Raw genomic sequence first — 13,137 nt, forward strand, 5'->3', positions numbered from 1 at the left:
GTTGGTGTTTTTTATTTGTAAATAACACTAGGATTTATTATTGCCATATTAGTACAGGCACATAAGTTGATAAGCCTTATTCCCCAGTATTATTATTATCATCATTATTATTAAGGTAATATTTTCAGCATCTCAATTATTTGCTTTTTGGTCATCCCAAAGATAATCTGTTCACTAAGCTTTAGCAGATTTCACCATGTAAGGCTTGTCCCTGGAATTCAGATACTAAGCAAGTGCATTACATCCAGAAAGTGTTGACTAGTAGGTTTTTTTGTTATGCTTCGTCACATGTTATGTGAGCAGCTATGCAGCAACTCTGTTTGTTTCATTTCTGAAACAGAAGTGACATTGATTAGCTCACTTTGAACCAGAACTAGAAAATATCCGTTTGCCTGAATTAACTACTAGTCATGTAAATCATGTGAGCCGGAAGTGTGTGTTATCTGCTCACAGGAGTTCATAACTCAATTTCTGCTCTGTAAACTTCATCCACCAGGAAATCTGTAGGCAAACTGCAGCCTCCCTGCATATGCTGGCCTCTCAGTTCATTCACAAAACTCTGTTGAATGTTCTCTGTAATGGTTCAGTTTTCAAAAAACCCCAAGCTTGAAGAATGGGTGAGATCACTGAGGCACTTTCTAATTCATAAAGCAAACATTTTGAAGTAGATTCTTTAAACATTAAACATTCACAGAAAGTCAAAAGAAAAACAAGAATGCTGGAATTAAATATGAATTTTATTAGTTCAGTCACCACTCATATGATTGATCTTTCTGTTAGAGTATATAATTGAACATCAGTTATGTAACATTTCTATAGAATTGTCAAATAGTCAAACAAACATTTAAATGTTGATAGTTACAGAGAGAAGTTTGTAAAGGTGTAAGATTTAAAAAATCTCGACAATTTCAAAAATAGAGGGAGTAGTCAATTCTTGCGATTTAAAGGGGTCATAAAGAACCTTACATTAGAAAAAACAAAAACAAAAACAAAAAGCCTAGTAGAGTACTGAGCACTAAAATGGTTGAAAACTTGATCAATGGCCTGTGTAAAAATGCACAGAAGCAGATAAGTTCATAGCCAATTTTATCTCATTTAAAAATCAGTTTATGCAAGTGTTCATGGAAGAATTTTGAGAAAGTTAGAAAGAATACAATTTATTGTATGAATTCATCATAAGTTACCAAGTTATAATAATGATTATAACAAAGTTCTATTATAAATACAGATGAAAAATTCTACATAAAATTTTATCAAAGAGAAATCAACAATAAGCTAAAAGAATGTCACTCTGTGACCAAGTAGGTTTTATTCCAGAAATGCCAGTGTGTCTTAATCAGGAAATACATCTAGACACTTAAAAACTAACAGAGAAAAGTTATATATATATTATTCCTAATTAAAATAAAACTTTAAGGAAAATAGATGGTGAAAACTTAAATAGGAAAAGTTTAATTGAAAATCTCCAACAGTAAGTATTTCAAAAATAATGAAACACTGAAAATTACTAACTAAACTCAGGATGCCTAACACTATTAACTAACTAAAAGGATGCCCAGCATCATTACTATTTAGCCTGGACATGAGAGTTGTCATAAAAGTAGAAATACAAGGAAAACAATATTGTGTGCATACACTTGGAGATAATAATAAAACATTTCTTATTTGCTGACGGTATTGTTGTTTACCAGCTGCGGAGCTTAGCATATGCGAGCTAACAACAGACTATGGCAATGGAGTTTATTGCAAATTCAGTATTAAAAGATAGTGTTTCTCTGCTCTTGTAATAGAAACGTAAAAATGGCGTGAGAAATATTCTATTAGCAGAAGAAAAAATAAAGAGGCAAAACATTTAGGACAGGGCATAACTCATTTAAGGGAAATGTCTTCTTGCAAGATGAAAACTCTGAATAGAAAACATTAAATGTTTTCAGGTAGAAAAGATACTTTCATAAACCATTCCTTTCTCTTCAGATTGGCATAAATATAATCGAATTCAAGTCTAACCCATGGTATAGATATTTTTGTGTGTGTGTGTTGGATAAAACAATTTAAAAAGTACAGAAAAAAGAAAACTTCAAAAACATTTAGGAAAATAATCTGCAAACAGACAGTGAAGATGAGGTTGCTTTCCCAGAAAATAAAACCTACAATACAAGTCGGAAAATACCAAGCACAATAAAGATCACACTATCCTCTAACTAGAGGACGCATGAACATCGTGCTGGATTGCAGGGCAGCAGATCTCTGTAGAGCTGTTGGTGTGGACATATTCACAGTTTTTTATGTGCACTAGTTTTTGACAGTTTTTAATGCTGACACAGACAGATGCACCAAAAAGAGTAGGTCTTTCAAGGACAGTGCAAGAGTCAACACAGAGTGTCATTGTAAGCAGCATGTACCTCGGTCACTCTGAAGGCCCCTTCCTGAGCCTGGAGATGCAGCTGACTACCTTTGCCGGGCCTGGTGTTGAGGGAAGCAAATGTTAGGACCCAACGAAATTTCTGCTAAAATTTTTGAGTCACATGGGAGAAGAAGCTGATTTTGCATGTGACCTCATGTGCAGCAGGAGGCTACCTCTCAGGTAGATGGAAAGTGAATCTTTACATTAACCCATTAACCACCTCTCTCTCTCTCTCTCTCTCTCTCTTTTTTTTTTTTTTTTTGGTGATGGTGCATGGATATTGGTTCTAGGGCCTTTTGCATCCTAGGCAAGCACACCACTGCCAGGTAGATCCTGGGCCCCTTGCCACCTGTATCTTCAAGAACTGGGTAAAGAAAGGAATGGAATATGGTCCCAATGTCAAGAAGCCCTTAGATTACCATAGGCTTGGGTTGATGCACTTCCTTATGAAAAGAAAGATACACACTGAATATTATAAGATCACAACTGTGAAGTTTCTTTATAAATTGGATTTGACTACATATTAATACCTAACAGCTGATGAATAGTAAATTTTTGAAACTGTTTAATATTTTTTGAATTGTTCTAATATAAAATCACATAAACAAATCAGTGTTGGTTCTTTCCAGAACAAACAGGCAGTGAAACAGAACAGAGAATATAGAATCCCAGTGTACATGACCCATGGCTCAATTGATGTCTATGGGAAAGAAACCGAGTGGAACCCAATTTTATATGAATAATGAAAATAAATTAATAGCTATAAATGGTAGAAATAATAAACCAGGATTCAATTTTAAAAAAATATTGCAAGAAATGAGCTGGCCATCTGTTTGCCTTGCCCTCTGGTGAGAAGGTTGCAGGGTTCAGGCGTGGCCAACCATTGGTGTCCAGTGAAAGGCCCCTTCCTGGGAAGTCCTCATCTTCCAAGGGGCTTTAAGGACTCAGCACGAAGAGCCAGGTAGTGGTCTTGGCAGCATTTCTCCAGGGAGGTCGTACAGCAGTGTGATTTCAGTGAGCGTCTTCAGGCAAGACGGGAGCCTCACCTCTGCTTACCGCTTCAGGACAGGTGGCCTCTGCAGAGGAAGAGACACAGTGACCCAAGACAACACCGGCCAGTGGTGCTTTAAAACCACCTCTGTTCTTTCGATGCATTCTTTCACTTTTCCCTTTGTCCTGGGCCTTGATTTCTCCAAATTGCTCCTGGCTTCTTCTGACTTCCAGCAGCTCCTACGGAGAAACACCAGTGCTGGGGATCTAGTGTGGTTCCTGAGTTGTCAGCATTTCAATGCACTTTGGCAAGGAGAGACTGAAGGACGTGTTCTGGGTAACTCTAGGGTAAGCAGCACGCTCTCCCTCCTGGACCAGGTAGAACCATGACTCTGAGGAGGACAAGGTGACATCATCTGCCCCCTGCTGTTAGGAGTGTTCTGTGGTCCTTGCTGGGTTTCCCTTTAGGCTTATGCAGTGTTGAATCATCTCCTGTGTGTGGTAAACCACCTGTCCTCAGCCACCAGGGTGGACTGCAGGCATGGGACAGGAAATGCAGGGTAACTGTACCCATTAGCTGGATCTCGTCACTGTGAGCCCCACTCCCTGATCACAGACTTTTTAAGCAACATCAGTGGCAAGCAATAAGAATCTCAGGAATTTCCAGATAACAAATTAAAAATCATCATATAGATGCTACTGGGATGGAAGGTTTGCTGGCTCTAATTTTAGAATGTATCAGACATGGAAATCTCTTTCTATATTAAAGTCATTGAAACATCCCACAGAATGAGCAATTGAAATGTCCATTTACAAGACACAGACTGTCCACATAAAGGAACTCTGGTTAAGAGATTCAGCTGTAGGTAAGGGGCAGTCTAGGCAATGTCCATAACGGTCATCAGCTATGCCGGACTATGCCAGCTTCCACTCTCTGAGTTAAAAGTGGGGGCACTGGGACAGCACAGCTGGCTGACTTTGTCACCTGGAAGTTATAGGAAGAAGAACAAATGGGTGGGAGGAACAGGACCCAGATTCTTCTTTAAGTTCCTTAGGATTCTGCTGAATGATGCCCAGAGCCAGCCCTTTACAAATCACGAGCTCTCTTGGTTTCTGAGGGCTCAGAGTGAAGGCTATTCTGAACATATTACCTGCTGACTTTTTTCATGGTTGAAAGATAAAACTTTAAACACCCCCTAGTAGTTTTACACTTTTGAGGTTTCAACTTAAGTCTTGAGTTGGTGCCTCTTTGTGGTATGAGATGAGGATCCAGCTTCATTCTGTGCATGTGAACACACAGTTTGCTGAACATCACTGATCTCAGTCCCTTCCCCATTGTACCCTGTTACCATTTTTGTTGCAGATCAGTCAACCATAGATTGGTGACCTGTCTGTTCTGATCACTATAGACTTGAAACATATTTTGAAACCAGGTTTCTTGATGCCTCTAGTTTTATTCCTTTTGCAAAGGATTGCTTTGGCTCTTTGGCATCTTTTGTGGTTTCATATAAATTTTTTGGATTATTGTTTCAATTTCTGTAAAAAATGTTATTGGAATTTTAACAGAGCTGATGTTGAATCTATGGGTTCCTTTGAATAGTATAGACATTTTTACAATTTTAATTTTTCTACTTCATGAACATAAACTATCTTAATTTTTGTGTCATCTTCAATTTCTTTCATCAATATTCTAAGATTTCTGTGTGCAGAGCTTTCACCCTCTTGGTTGAATTGATTCCTAATTATTTCATTTAATTTTTGATGTTATTGTAAATGGGTTATATTCTTGATTTATTTTTTAGGTAGTTTGTTGTTAGTATATAGAAACACAACTAATTTTTGTATGTTGATTTTGTATTCTGCAATTTAGCTAATTTGTTTATTCTAACAGTTATTTGGTGAAGTCTTGAAGGTTTTCTGCCTGTAAAATCACATTACTTACAAACAGAAGCAATTTTGCCACTTTTTTCCAATTTGCCAGCCCCATTATTTCTTTTTCTGGCCCGTGTTTTCTGGCTAGGACCCCTATATTGAGGAGATATGGTGAGAGTGAGCTTCCTGTCTTGTTCTTGATCTTGGAGGAACAGCTCTAGCTCCTCATCACTGAGTGTGGTGTTCGCTCATTGTTGGGGTGCAGCCTTCCATAGCTAGTTCTGCGGGAAGTTGGGTTATGAACGATGTTGGAGTTAGGAAAGCCCAGGGGAAGGAGGCCTCTTGCCGGGAACCTGGGCGATGAATTTCTGGATAAAGCCACAAAACACCAGCAATGAGACAAAACGAGATGGGAGCACATCATACCCAGCTTCTGTACAGCTGGGGACACCGTCAACAGGCAGAGGGACAGTCCATAGGACAGGAGCAAACCCTGGCAGACGTGGGCTGCTGTGGGGAGCAGGGCAGTTCTCCAGACAGCTCTCGACTGTCCTCGAGAAGTCAGTGCTGGGAATGAACCTCTGGAGACAGGAGGACCTGGCCAGAGCAGCCTGGCCTCTGATCCAGACTCACCTAGAAACAGAATAACCCCCGGGGGCTGCTTTCTGGACCCTTTCAGCTGCAGTACAAACAAGACCTGTGAATGCCACTCTCCCAAGCAGCTCTCTGGAGCTCTGGGGAATGAGCTTACAATGACTTCCCGCCTCTGGTGTCCCTTGCTCCCTGCTTGGTGGAACTCGCTGCAGCCGAGTGTGCAAGTCTTACACACTCAGACACAGCAACCAGCTTCACCCAACCAGCACTGAGCAGGATTCCGTCTGACAGACGGGGCTTCCTGAGAGGCAGAGGTAACAACCCCACACACAGCCTAGGGTGGGCACATGAGCCTGGAGGCGCAGAAGCCGCCTGGTCTGTGGGGGGAGAGGGATGCATGGGGTTAAGCCAGCCCCCTCCTCATGGACATGATGAGCTGGCTGCATACGCTAGGGAGAGAGAGGGACATGGAAACAGTGAGGAGCAAGGCTTAACTTCCCCGGTGGGGGACACTTACAGGACCATCCCTTACTGGGACCAGAGAGCTTGGGAAGGGAGTATTCTGATGCATCAGAGGCAGCAGAGGACAAGGAAATGGCATGAAGAAGATCTCTGAGGCATCTGAGAGGAGAACATGTGCCGGTCTCACAGGAAAGGAAACGTACTATCTAAAGAACAGGTGTGGAGAAAGGCTAGAGAGTCTGGCTGGCCGACTTGTTTGACAAAAGGACATTGGAGAACCAAGAGCTTTGGCTGAATGGGGTAAGTAGGGGTGAGTCCAAAGCATCCAGGTCTCCACTGGAGGCCAACTCCCCTATGCTACTATGAAGATAAAGGGGAATTACGACTTTCCTGTGGTTCTTGGATACCGGATGATATTTTTTCCCTTAGGGAAGAATTACAATGACAATATTCGGTGGTTTAGTGAAGAATGTGGTGACCTATTATGTTTATCTGTGGGGCAAGGCTCTTGGGGTGCTAGTGACCAGGGCTCCCATTGCTGAATGCATTAGAACCACTGATATCTTCGTTGCTTGAGCTGCAGAAAGAACATCATCATCTCCACTTGAGGGGATGTACCCCTTCACCATTGGGAATTGAGTGGATATGTCTACGCCTGTCTGCCATCTATGCCACCCAAGCCCCAATGGCTTATTCAGTAAAAGTAGTGCTGACTGAATGACTGTATGTTGGTTTGTTAATTCAGGACTTGTGATGACCCACTCTGTCACCATGTAGTAGCTCAGTTTGGCTCAAAAAGGCATCGGGGCATGGAAATCAACGATGGGCAATCTGAGCCTGGTCAGGAAAGCAGAGAAGTATTCCAGACACCATCAGACAAAGCTTGTTGTCCTTGGTGGTGCACAATAATAAGATGGAGGCTGGGGTGGCAGACCCCTTCAGGAAGTGGAGACAGCACATAGCTCCCAGGGTTGCTTTGCACCTTCGTCAAGGTGATACACAAAGCCACCATGATTGATGGGCACTCTTTCCATCAGAAGGCCTTGCGAGACATTTCACAATCCTTGGCCAAGACAGCGCCTTCCAAACCCTTAGAGCTGCTGGTCTGATGGATTACAGGTGTTGCTTCTGTGCAGGCTGGAATCTGTAATCACAGAGAACTACCACTAGGGTGCACTAGTCTATTGGATTTGGGACATGTCATTCGCCTGAGACAGTCACCAGATAAGCCTCTTTGAAGGACAAATCCTTGCTTGCTCTTGGGCCCTGGCAGAGACAGACCATCTTGACAAGAGCCCCCACATGTGGCACTGTGATCTGAACTGTCCACTGTCACTTGGATGCTTGCAAAGCCCACTGATAAAACTGGACAGACCAAATGGAAACAGTGATTAAAGATCATGCCCAGCCCGGACCTCGATGGACCAATTGTCTCCATAAACAAATGACTTGATTACCAGAAGGGACCTTTGGCCCCTGCTGGCTACTAAGTGACAGGCCTACTGCCAGAAATACCTGATTTCCTAAAAGCTCTGCAGAAGAAAAGGCAGACAGTTCTGCGGGGCTGTGTCCATCATTTGGCTAGTGCATGGTCATCTTTTGACAAGACTGGACATGGACCGTCTGCCCAGTGGCCCAGACTACATGCAGTGGTCATGGTCTGCAGTCCTCCCTTACCACCATGTCTTGCCTCCTTTTCATCAGCCATGGACTGTGACCAGCAGCTCTGCATCTAGTGTGGAGAGGGCAACTGTTAAAGGACCCCCTGTGTGGGGACAGGGGTACGGGGCAGCTGCTGTGGGGAGGCACACATATGGATGCTAGGAACTTCTGTTACTTCTTTTGATGCAGCGTAGGACCTCACTCTCACCAAAGCACATCCTTCAGTGTCCCAGAACACGGCAGTGGGCACATTCTCAGGGAACATGATGGATTTCCATGCATCTTGTGACCTTGAGGCCAACGGAGTCCTTGAAAAATGGAAGAGCTTTCACACAGCAACTGAAGGGAAGGCCGAGGCTGGTGGGGTGGTACCTGCATCTGGTGACCCCAGGAACAACACACGTTGAACCCCAGCACAAGGGACACACAGCTCCACAGCACTGGAGAAGCCCTGGGCTTGGCAGGGTGCAGAGGAACCCTGGGCCTGGTCAGCCTGAGCCCAGGAAACGCCCATCCCAGCTTCCCAACTGCTTTCTCCTTCCCCCATGTGGAGTGCTTGTCTTCAGTTTGGTCTGTGGGTCAGGCAGCTGTAGGACTTCCAATAGGACCCACTGATTCTAATCGGGAGGCAGTGCTTCTGCGAATTGTCCCCAGTTACGGGTCTCATAAGAAAGGGTCTGATACCAAGGAGGAGCTGGGTACTAAAGTCTCTATTGTAATTCTGGAGACATCTGATTCTTCCTTTCAGTGGACAACATTATGGGACTCACATTATGTGTCCTGTGGAAACCTGTGAGTCCCATAATGTTGTCCACTGAAACAGGCAAGCTGGGTTTCCAGGCCAACTCACCTTGACCTCTATCCAGTAGGTAAGGAGCTCTGGCCTGAGGGACACTCTCCTGCCACAAGACTGTGACTAGAAGCAGAACGCCCTCCTTCATCTCCCCGATGCTGTGGCTCCCACAGATGACCTAGAGTGTTGGGGCTGCCATCTCAGATGGGGTTCTCTCACAGACCGTGACCCTCATCCTGACAGAGGTGAGCTACATCAGCACTCCTAATGCCATAGTGACACCAACAGAGCCCCGGTCCTGGCTCAGCCACAGAGGACCTGGCGCTCACCACATGGGACAGGGATAGAAGTGCTCTGCTGAATTTAGTTGACTTTGTACCACATATCACAACCACAACTGCCGCAGTCTGGCTGGGCACAAAATAACCGAGGCGCCACGAGGCACTTGTAGGTTCAAACAGGAACTCCTTTATTGCCCGAACTCCCGCGCACGCCACCCACGCAGCCCTCCCAGGAACACCACACACCAACTGGAACTCCCTCCACCGGAACTTCACCAACCAAAGCGAACTCCCCAGGAATCGGGAGAACTGAGAACTCCAAAGTAGTTGGCTCCCAAGGCGGACAGCAGGGGTCTATATACAATTGAATACACAGCCTGTTTCAATCCAGCATCATCCAGTCACAGCAATTATAGACAGCTTAACTTAATTATCATCATCTTAATGGCTCGCCTCTCAACCATTACTTCTGGCAAAATGCCAGGGGCCATTCCGACTGGGCTGTGGCTCTCAGCACACAACTGGCAAGACCTGCTTGGTCTCGTGGGCTGTATTGAAGCACGAGTGCCTTTGTCTATGCCAATGAGCACGGTCCCTACAGAGAAGATGATAAGGAAAATGGACAGTGCTAGGGCACCTTGTAGGGGATTCATTTTTGTTGCTGTTACTGTTAAAAATCAGATCAGCTTCTTTGAAGGAAGTAAGTTTAATTATAAAAATAGAATTAGGGGAGATTCCTGTAGCATCCAAACTCTGTGGAACCAGAAGCTGGGGGGTGGGGGGTGGGTCTACAGGGGATCCAGATGCTTAGAGGTGGGCAGGGAGCAGGGACAGGGGATGCCAGCCCTGCAGACCCCAGCCACTTCCCAGCTCTGCTTGGCTCAGCCTGGATGCCATCCTGGCCCAGGCAGCCTCTGTCACCTTCAGAGAGTGACCGACCCCACCTCACTGCAGACCCAGTGGTTGTGCCCACTCCTCCCACGGGCATGGCTGTCGGCCACCTGGCTTCTGCTGGGCTTTGGCTTGGAGAGTGTCCCGTCTGCTGGGCTGTTGGGTGGGCAGAGCCCAGGCCCTCAGGCTCTGGGATCAGCCTGTGGAGCTTGGCTTTGGCTGTGTGTCTGAGGCAGCAGGAGTGTCACTGGCCAGGGCTCCCGCCCAGCTTGTCTGTATCACCTGTGGGCACCTGGGGCCCCTCCAGTATATCTTCCCCACCTGCCTCCTCCAGGAGGAGGTCAGGGGTGTGACTAACCAGAATCAGCTTTAGGATGGGCCACAGAATGATTCATGGTCCAAGCCAAGGTCCTGAAACTGAAGGGGTGTCCTTAACACCCAGAACAGGGTCCACCACACCCACCCCACACAAGGGGGTCTGTCCTGGAGCTGTGACTGAGTCATGGTCTCTGAGCTGTCCCACTCCTGGGAAGGCTCCTAAATTAAAATAAGAAATGGATCTAAATACTTTTTAATTTACATAACTTAAAAAAAGAAGTTCAGTTTGAATTGGGTAAACAGATAAAAATAAAGATGTCTTTAAAATTACTACTTCATGGTTTTCTAGGTGGTCAATTAATAAAGTGTTAATTTCTATAACATGTCTAAAATGTAATATCTCTTGCTTCTAGGATTTTTCTTCAACAGGAAATAGATGATTAATGCTGATAACTACATTTGTTTGATATCTTGATTTTTGAAGTTGAAAATGAGTAAATTAGTTTTAACATCAATGTGTAATTAGATTAAAAAACTGACATAAGTTATAAAATTTCTTGTGTCTGTTAAGTTTTATTATTTAGAGAGGAGTTATGCATGTGTTTGTTAAAGGAAACATTTGATTAACTTCCAAAGTTAAAGTGCTAAAATATCAACTGCTAAATATAAAATAAAGCACTCTTAACTAAAATATATTTAAACATTATATGCATTTTCATAAATTTCATATGTATTTTCATAAATTGGTAAATGGAAAAAAGGTTTGAGATTGCTTTGTTTCTGTGTCTTCACTAAAAACATGATTGCAAAGAGTTACGATTCTGTCAGGTGTGATTTATATACAAAGAATGTAAGAGGTTTCAGTTGGATTTCCAATTAAAGTACTATAGAAACAAAAGTAATTTATCTTATTAAGGTGAAATAATTTGTTTGAATTATTTTATAAAATTTTATAAAGATTGTTTCAAAATATAAATTTGGAAAGAGGTCAGTAAGTATGAAAGAGATATAAGAAAGTTTTAGTTACAAGGTATATTTTAATATGGAAAGTTAAAGGAAATGTTTTTGGATAAAAAGTTTTTTTGTCTGGTAAAGTAAACGTTTATAAAATGTCTAAATAAAATACAAAAGATTTGTGGAGGATACATTTCAAGAAGTTTATGTGTAATTAAATTTGTTATGTATAATTAACACAATCAACTGAAGTTTTTAAGGCTTTTTCCTCCTTTAAAAAGAAAGTTTCTAATCTTGGAGGCTAGATTAGAGGCAGTGGGAGCTTTGCCTCTTTTTATAGGCATCTGTTAACATTTTAAGAGGCTAATTCAGCTTCCTAAAAAAGGGGCTGAAAGAGGGAAGGAAAACAGACTCTATCCCTAGACACAAGTCAAAAATTAATGTACTAAATAAATCAAAGTTTAAACCTCCCTGTGTTAAAGTAATAAGGATTTGTTAGTACATTATTCTGCTCTCAACTAACAAGATAATTTCTTGTGTCTGTTAGTTTTATCATTTAGAGAAACTAGTCTTAAAAAAAAATGAAGGTTTATACAATTCGGGTTAGGCAACAACTGTTATTTTAGACAGTTGTTTATTATTAAGTCAAAATTTTTCTTTAAAAGCTAAATGTGGTTAATATAAAAACATCAGTGTAATTGTGGTGCTGTTACTGGCTTCTTTATATTCTAAAAGAATTCATATACAAGAATTCATATACAAGATTTAAAAGAACTTTTTATCAACCGGCGTTCTTCAGACTGAAGTTCTCAGTGACGATGGTCTCTTACAGACTTATATAAAAGTAACAAATTTAGTTGAAAATTTGTTTGTCATTTAATATTTTGTAATTAGATAAAACAAACTGACATAAGTTATAAAATTTTGTGTTACTCTTTACACTGGGATGGAAACGTAAATACATTTTTAAAAGAAAATACAGAGAGCCTGGTTTATTTAAAGTTTAACAACATGGGATGTAAAGACATTTTGCCACTCTCCCACAGAATGGGGTTAAAAGCTCTCGTAAGATGTTTGATTCATGTTTCAGAAGTAATGTTAAATTATATTTGCTGATTCATATAGACTCAAAAAATGTGTAAGACTTTATAAATGATACCAAAAGAAAGAGACAAAGATCAGTTTCAAAACTAAAATAACCTGGGCCTGGGATTATGGCTCAGTTGGTAGAACACCTGCCTAGCATGTATGAGGCACTGGGTTCGATCTTCAGCACCACATAAAAATAGAGGTATTATGTCCATCTACTAGAAAAAAAGTATTTAAAATAAAAAATAAAACACCTTATCTAAGGTTTGTCAAGAGGCCACCTCACCTGAATCAGGACTGTGCCTCTCACCTTATTCCATGTTAAGATAACCACTCAAGTTAAGTTCAAAAGATAGATTTTTGTTATAAAATCGCTGTAATCTTAAAATAATCAGGAAATATAATATATAATATTTGAGATTGCAAAAAAATTATGTTGCTTGGTTCATAGCTATTGTTCAAACTAAATATGTTTTTACTCGTTAATTTTATTTGTATTTTCTTTGTAAACCTTATAATTATTGCCTGTTAGTGCCTTAGGTAAGTTCAACTTTCAATATAATAACCCAGGTTAATTTAAGATAATAGGCCATCACCTATAGGATAAACGAGGTATAATGCTGACTTCAGTATTTATGCAGACCTCATTTCATAATTTCGTTGCTCAGCTCATTATTAAAGACAAAAGTCAAGCTATCAATTGGTAGGAACTGAGTGTTCTTTCCTTGTGGTTGCCTTTTCAATTCAACCACAATATTGGCTTTGACAGTCCTCACATGCCTGACAGGTGACTCTTGCTGATTTTCTTGGCCACGTAAAATACGCTC

This window comes from Marmota flaviventris, chromosome 8, assembly GCF_047511675.1.
Source record: "Marmota flaviventris isolate mMarFla1 chromosome 8, mMarFla1.hap1, whole genome shotgun sequence".
NCBI lineage: Eukaryota > Metazoa > Chordata > Mammalia > Rodentia > Sciuridae > Marmota > Marmota flaviventris.